The 7,500-nt window shown below is 45.2% G+C and overlaps 1 long non-coding RNA gene across 1 annotated transcript in view; it reads left to right on the top strand.

Annotated features, from left to right (window-relative positions):
• LOC145658776 (uncharacterized) overlaps positions 1–7,500 on the top strand; it is a 12,553-nt gene that overhangs the window by 4,569 nt on the left and 484 nt on the right. The window contains exon 3 of the long non-coding RNA XR_014124638.1: positions 6,526–7,500. This exon is cut by the window's right edge and continues 484 nt beyond it. This is a non-coding gene — a long non-coding RNA (uncharacterized LOC145658776). The remainder of the gene's footprint in view (positions 1–6,525) is intronic.

The following is a 7,500-nucleotide window of genomic DNA, read 5'->3' as shown; positions in this document are numbered from 1 at the left end:
CTTCCCCTGGTCCCAATTATACATTGTTTGTTTTCACTGCAGACTTCTGAATAGTTAAGATTGCGTTTGATAATTAGGAAGGAGGCAAGTGTGTGTGATTAAACGCTCGGTGCACGTTCTCAGGAGACGAACCGTGAGCGCCGTGCACTGTGAGCTCACTCTGATCTGCTCTTTACTGTGCTTCATAATAAATGTCCTTTCTGTTTGATACCATGGGGGTAACCTGTATCTCAGGTCTCAGGGTGAGGGAGTGAACTGAATGTAGCACTACCAATTAAAAACAGCACAGGACACCAGAGAGAGAGAGAGAGAGAGAGAGAGAGAGAGAGAGAGAGAGAGAGAGAGAGAGACAGAGAGAGACAACAGAGAGAGAGAGAGGGAGAGAGAGGGAGGGAGAGAGAGAGAGAGGGAGTGAGAGAGTGAGAGAGAGTGAGAGAGAGAGAGAGAGAGAGAAAGAGAGAGGGAGTGAGAGAGAGAGAGAGAGAGAGAGAGAGAGAGAGAGTGAGGCTTTATCAGGTGGAACGCCCACTCCCACTGCTATCATCAGTCCTGCTCCAGGTGATCTGTGCTCATTACATCAGTTATATATTAATGGAGACCAGCAGCAATAAAACTCCGTCTGTGGAGCAACTGTACCAGAGACGGAGACGAGCCCGCATGTGCTAACGCAGGTGGGTAAACATCAGCTCAACAGGCTGCAGGTGGTGTGAGGAAACCTGAACCGCTGCCTTAAAGCAATAGAGGAAGAGGGAGTCTTAAGGGAACATTTATGAAACTGTTAATGAGACTCAATGTTCTGTCATCTTTAATGTTTTTAAATGAGTACACTTATATTTGCATACTAACAATAAAGGAACTTTGTTTTATTTTTTCACATCCTCCAGAGGTGATGATGGGCTGTAGGGAGCCTTTTCTAAGGTCAGGATTGCTGTTAAAAACAGTAGACAAGTCAAGAGTAAAGTGTCCTGTGGAGCGTGTGGAGCGTGTGGAGCATGTGGCGTGTGTTTGTGTTGTATGAAAGTGAGGTGTCCTCACTGGAAGCTGCACTGGCTGTTCTGGGTTTTGATATACCTCACTGGTGCCCTGTTCATCCACTCAAAGAACGGCAGAGAAACTCACCCACCATAAACCACAGACAGCCAGTCACTAACCCAACACAACATCTGCTCCAAAAGGCATCTGTTCCAGCATCATCTGCTCCAGAAAGCATTTGCTCCAGAAAGCATCTGCTCCAGAAAGCATTTGCTCCAAAAAGCGTCTGTTCCATAAAGTGTCTGTTCCAGAAAGCATCTGCTCCAGAAAGCATCTGCTCCAGAAAGCATTTGCTCCAGAAAGCATTTGCTCCAGAAAGCGTCTGTTCCATAAAGCGTCTGTTCCAGAAAGCATTTGCTCCAGAAAGCATCTGCTCCAGAAAGCATTTGCTCCAAAAAGCGTCTGTTCCAGAATCGTTTGTTCCAGAATCATCTGTTCCAGAAAGCGTCTGCTCTGTTGCTCCACAGGCCTTGGGGGGTGTGGTTAAGCGTTTAACCAAGTGAGTGCTCTCCAAATAGATCAGCGTGGCAGGTAGACTCCAGATGTCATTGCCGAAGCCCTTCCAACAGCTCCACTCCGCATGGAACACCATCCTGGTGTTCCACTGCCTTTGTATATTGGGAAGAGCTACAATTACTGCTACCTGCTGGTGCTCGTTTGACGCCTTTCAACACGGGTTACATGCCACCCAAGTCTCCCGTACTGCCTGTCGCAGAAATGCGTTCCTTCTGAGATTCTGCTTGATAGCTTGACGCATACAGATGGACGATGAACGTGAGAGAATGTTTGATCTCTGCACAGCCTGCAGGGAATTCCTGCTGCTCCTGCTACAGATCTGCTCGAACTAATCACATCATTCAGAAAACTCGGGGACTGAAGAAACATCATCAGAGTGGAGCTTGTGTTGTCTCTCATGACATAAAACACACATTAAAACAACCCTATAAACTCTCACAGAAAGAATGAAAATCCCTCTTTCCTCATCCCAGCATGGAACATCTCTCTTTGGATTTATATCTGATGAAAGACAGCAAACAATCAGAGTGTAGATTTGCCTCTCTAAACAAACAGGATCAATAAATAAACACAAGTCAAGAAATAAATCTCACCATATAGTTTTGAATGGCGCATTGAAAGGAAATATTGTTTACTGTGGTAATGGACAAACACCCTTTAGAAGGGAGAGACGGGAACATTTCCAACCATGGAGATGACCGATTTCCTCCCAGAATGCAGAGAGGACTCTGGGAGATTTACGTGTGCGCTTGACATCTGCCATAACCTTTATTTCAACTTCTCCTCCTGTCCAACAGCCAAGCACTCAGAACTCAGAAAAATGCCTCAGAATGACTGGACAAGAACGCTTTAGTGGTGTGATCCTTTACGTCACTTCCCCAGAGGGACATCTCCTGATATTAGCGCTTCAGTAACTAATGTCTGTGACACTGTCCACATGAGAGACGTGATTTGAAGCCCTTCATAAGGGAGGCTCATTCCTGAGGAAAGGCCCAGTGCCCTTTTAACCACATCCCTGTTTTTAGAGGACAATGTGAGTCAAATGTTTATTTGTAACCGTTCACAGATGTCCATGACTATCAGTGGAGTCAATGCCAGATAGAGACATCTGTCACGGCCACGATGGCAGACACTGGAAGAACCCAGTCCGTCCTGTCTATAACCCTCCGTCTCGGACCTTCCTGGCTCTTTAACATCTTTCTTGAATTCTGCTTTTTTCCAGGGCTTTTTCATAAAGAAGCTGAGATGAATGACTTTGAGACAGTCTCGGATGTCTGATGTCAGATGTCTGATCTTGGATGTCTGATCTCGAATGTGTGATCTCAAATGTTTCCCATGGTGGGTTTGAAACCCAATGCCATTAGACATCTGCAGTGTGTGTGCCATAACTGGGTCAGGCCCATAGGTGTAGGTCTGCTCCTGTGGTGCTGTGAGCTGACAGACCTGCTGTAGCTGTTCTCTGGTACAGTGATGGGTGATATGGCACCTCAAAGCACTCTGGGTGGAGCAGAGCCCTACCTGACCAGCTCAATACGGGGGGGGGGGGGGGGAGGAGTGTGTTCGTGGGGGGGGTGTAGGGAGAACCAGTGGGGGGGGGGTCAGTGTAGGAGGGCAGTTTAGGGGGAGGAGGCAGTGAGTGGGGGTGTAGTTCAGCATGTTGTTGTCTCTCAGGAAGACTCTGTCTGTAAGTGTAGTTCATAAAACTCTCTTGACCATGACTCATACATAACACTCCGGCATAGTCGCCACACTGCCCCCTGGTGGCTGTAAAGTAGAGCTGTGTTCTGCACAGACAGCTGCTTTCCTGACCCAGGTCGTGTGGTGAGGAGGTCTTCTACCCATCCTCACCACTCAGAGCTCGCTGGTCTCATCCCAGCAGGTGTAGATCTGCAGTCACTCTGGTGGAGCTTCAGACATGTGTGAAGTGCCCTCACTGTTCTGCTACTGGAGGCGGAAGGTCCGTGTCTGCAGGGGGGTGATCTCATAACAGGGCCCGCCCTCAGAACCTACTCTCTCAGTTCACTGGTCAGGTAGTGACACCATGTCCTTCCTCAGCGTCGTACTCTCTTCAAGTCCTTCATCTCAGTGCTAGCCAGAGGTCACGACACACCTTCTAACAGCTCGTCTGCTGTTTTGTCTTCTTTCGTCTATATCAGACATTCTGTCATGCAAGAGCAGAAAGTCAAAGCTCATTTTAAAAATACTTGTTATTTAACACACACATTGGGCACAACCCCGAACCAAAGTGACGGGACTAGGGGAAGTCCCTTATCAAGTCCCTTATCAAGTCCCTCATTAATTCCTCTCCCAGTCTGCCCTTCAACCATTAGGTTACCAAGGGGATTTCTGAGGTTTAATTAAATCGATAACAGCTACAATATGTTTGTGTTTTTGGTGCAATGATTGTTCAGACTTTTCTTCTTTGTGATATTTAAATGTTTATCTTCTTTTTAATATTAAAATAATTCAGTGCAACAATGACAGCAGATATTGCTCTGATAAACCTTATCCCAAACGCAGAGATATTGACCAAAGGTTGGAGTTTCTCCTGTCCTGTATAGCACTTGGATAAAGGCTCTGTGTCGTCAGTGTGGTCTGTGTGGTCTGTGTGGTCTGTATGGTCAGTGTGGTCAGTGTGGTCTGTGTCGTCAGTCTGGTCTGTGTGGTCTGTATGGTCAGTGTGGTCTGTATGGTCTGTATAGTCAGTGTGGTCTGTATGGTCAGTGTGGTCTCTGTGGTCTGTATGGTCAGTGTGGTCTGTGTCGTCAGTCTGGTCTGTGTGGTCTGTGTGGTCTGTATGGTCAGTGTGGTCTGTATAGTCAGTGTGGTCTATATGGTCAGTGAAGTTAGTGTGATCTGTGTGGTCTGTATGGTCAGTGTGGTCAGTGTGGTCCATATGGTCATCAGAGGTCTGTTCTGTTTTATACATCCTGCTGTGTGCTAACATTAGCCACATGTTTGTAACCCTGATAACCTACATCAGTCCTCAAAAGAGACAGAAGACAAAGAACTCAAGTAATGTTAAGTTTTTTTTATTTGTATTGCTTTTATTTATTTATGTATTATTATTAATATTATTATTATTTTCTATTATTATTATTAGTTTTCAGCTTAGTGTAAAGGCCTGTTCCAGATGACTGTCTGGTTCCCCTCACAAGGATCTGATCTGAGGCTGCGATTAGATTCATGTGTAGACATGTGAAAACGCATCAGGAGATTGGACCCTGGACTGAGCAGACCAATAGACCAGAGTAACGGTCACAGAACCTCTGTGTACAGTTTGAAACAGCATGTGCCTGTGTGATGTGAGCGAGAAGCACGTTTAGGGTGTGTGGTAATTCAGAGGGTTATGACGGCACAACGCCACACCAGGAAACAGCACGGCTGTGTTCAGCAGTAACTCTTATGTGTTAGGCTTTAAATGTTTTTAACAAGCTAATTATATTTAATTGCATATCCAAACATTATAAAAGGAATGAGGGAATAAAGGAGACCAGTAGGAGCCTTCATTGCTATTCGGGGTCGGAACGGTGGAGGGGCTGTCCGTGCCTCATGGTCAGCAGGTGACGTTCATTTATTGTACCTGCACAGGTAATTAACAGGCACATCCACAGGACAAAAGCCAAAAGTCTAAATAACAACAAAGAAAAAAAACAACCTCTCATAGGTCTCAGGTTCACACAGCATAAAAACTGGTCTAAGATGTGTTCTTTCATCTAACCCAGAGAACTCTCGGGCTTGAAAATTCTAAATCCAAAATGTTTCACCCTGTAAGAGTTTCAATCAGTCTGCCTAATGGATGGATTTCTGCACAATCTACCTGAATTCTTAAAGATGACAGATTACCTTAATGCTTTGCTTTATAGTTTCCCGCAATAAAACAGCCCAGATCATTAAAACAAGAGAGAGAGAGAGAGAGAGAGAGAAAGAGAGGAAGAGGGGGAGAGAGAGAGAGAGAGAGAGAGAGAGAGGAAGAGGGAGAGAGAGAGAGAGAGAGAATCTTAAAGGGAGAACCAGTCCCTAATTTCAGTATTTACACACGGTACTTACCAAGTTCCTGAACATTTTATTGTGATTCATTTCTCCCATCTCACCCCCAAAGCACAGACGTCTTCTGCAACCTTTCGAAGTCAAAGCTCATTATATTCAATAGGCCCTTGTAGACTGTACTTTTTATTTTTGTATTTTACTTAAGATGAGGGGCATATAATTCTAGACATGCTAAAATCACTCTAGTGGACCGCTGAAAGATGACGAGTGAACAGTAAAATATTTCTGTACAGACTATAACCTCAGATCCCTCTGGAACTGTCTTCATAACTTCATAATGTCTTCAGCTGAGCTTCAGTGGGTAAGAGACATTCGCAGAGAGACAGAGAGAGGGAGACAGAGCCAAGGACAGACATAACACGGCTGCAGCTCAGAGAGTGGCAGCTGATGAGAGGGGCAGTTATGATGCCACACCCTGTTATAGTGGCAGCTGATGAGAGGTACAGTTATGATGCCACACCCTGTTATAGTGGCAGCTGATGAGAGGGGCAGGTATGATGCCACACCCTGTTATAGTGGCAGCTGATTAGAGGGGCAGTTATGATGCCACACCCTGTTATAGTGGCAGCTAATGAGAGGGGAAGTTATGATGCCACACCCTGTTATAGTGGCAGCTGATGAGAGGGGCAGTTATGATGCCACACCCTGTTATAGTGGCAGCTGATGAGAGGGGCAGTTATGATGCCACAGATGTTATAGTGGCAGCTAATGAGAGGGGCAGTTATGATGCCACACCCATTTAGTGGCAGCTGATGAGAGGGGCAGTTATGATGCCATATCCTGTATAGTGGCAGCTGATGAGATACTGGTGAGAGAAAGACCTGGTCATTTTATTCTTTCCTTTTATTTCTATATTCTAGTCTTTTTTGTCCATATTCTATTCTGTCACTCCACTCTAAACTTTTACCTCTTTACCTCTCACCGCAGGACAAGTTCAGCTCTTTGGATGGATTTGCGGAACCAGATAAGTGACTTTCCTGAGAGAAGTTCTTATCTAAGTGATTCTCAAGCTCTGCGTGAATCTAGGGAAGTTCGTTTAACACCAGGTGCTCCGAGCTTCCCTGAGGGAACTCTCTTAGGGAGGACGCACAGTTCCTGCAACAAGGTATAAAGAACCACTCCACAGAACTGGAACTGGAACTGGGACATGGAGCTCAATAAACATGGAGCTCTGACTCAACCTCAAAATCTCCTGACACTTTCCTCTGCATAGAAGAAAATGCATAACACCTGTTTATAAAGTGTTAATCTTTTTTTAATGTCAGAATAAATTACTCTCTATAAGCTATTGAAGGAAAAGAGATTTGGTCACTACCACTCACTGAAAGATTCCTGTGAAGGTTCCTTATTCAGGCTTTTGCTGGTGCAGTCATATAATTCCTCTGAATGCCCAGTTGCTATATGTGCATTTTTCTGATATTCAATAGTTATTTCATGAATAAGAATTAGTCACTGAACTCTAATGCATCGCTGCCATAATAAAAGACTCTGGTATCAGGAGTCATCCAGTACAGTATATAGATCAGTGCTAGTTTTACCAAAAAAAAATAATAATAATAATTGTATATTAATGTCAAGGTTGGCCTCGCCCTGGCGTCTCCGTTTCCCCTAACAACCTGTCGCGTGCTGGTTTGTTTTGGCCAGTCTCTGCCGCTCAGCAACCCCGCCCACGTGTTGTTATTGGTCCTGGGTTTGGCTCGGTGCGGTGCTGGCCCGTGCGGGACGCTCTAAGCCCAGTGTTGGAGGTGTTCTGTGTACCTTGTTTTGGTTTTCCTGTATTGCTTGTCTTTTTGTCATCATGTATTCTGGTTCTGGTTCTGGTTCTGGACTGACCCAGTCTAATAAATGTCATTTTCCTTGTCTTTTTGTCATCATGTATTCTGGTTCTGGTTCTGGTTCTGG

Source organism: Electrophorus electricus, chromosome 7 (genome assembly GCF_041902795.1).
Source record: "Electrophorus electricus isolate QZ-2024a chromosome 7, ASM4190279v1, whole genome shotgun sequence".
NCBI classification, from domain to species: Eukaryota; Metazoa; Chordata; class Actinopteri; order Gymnotiformes; family Gymnotidae; genus Electrophorus; species Electrophorus electricus.
Note: the sequence above shows the minus strand (reverse complement) of the source record. Positions and strands in the feature narration are given on the sequence as shown.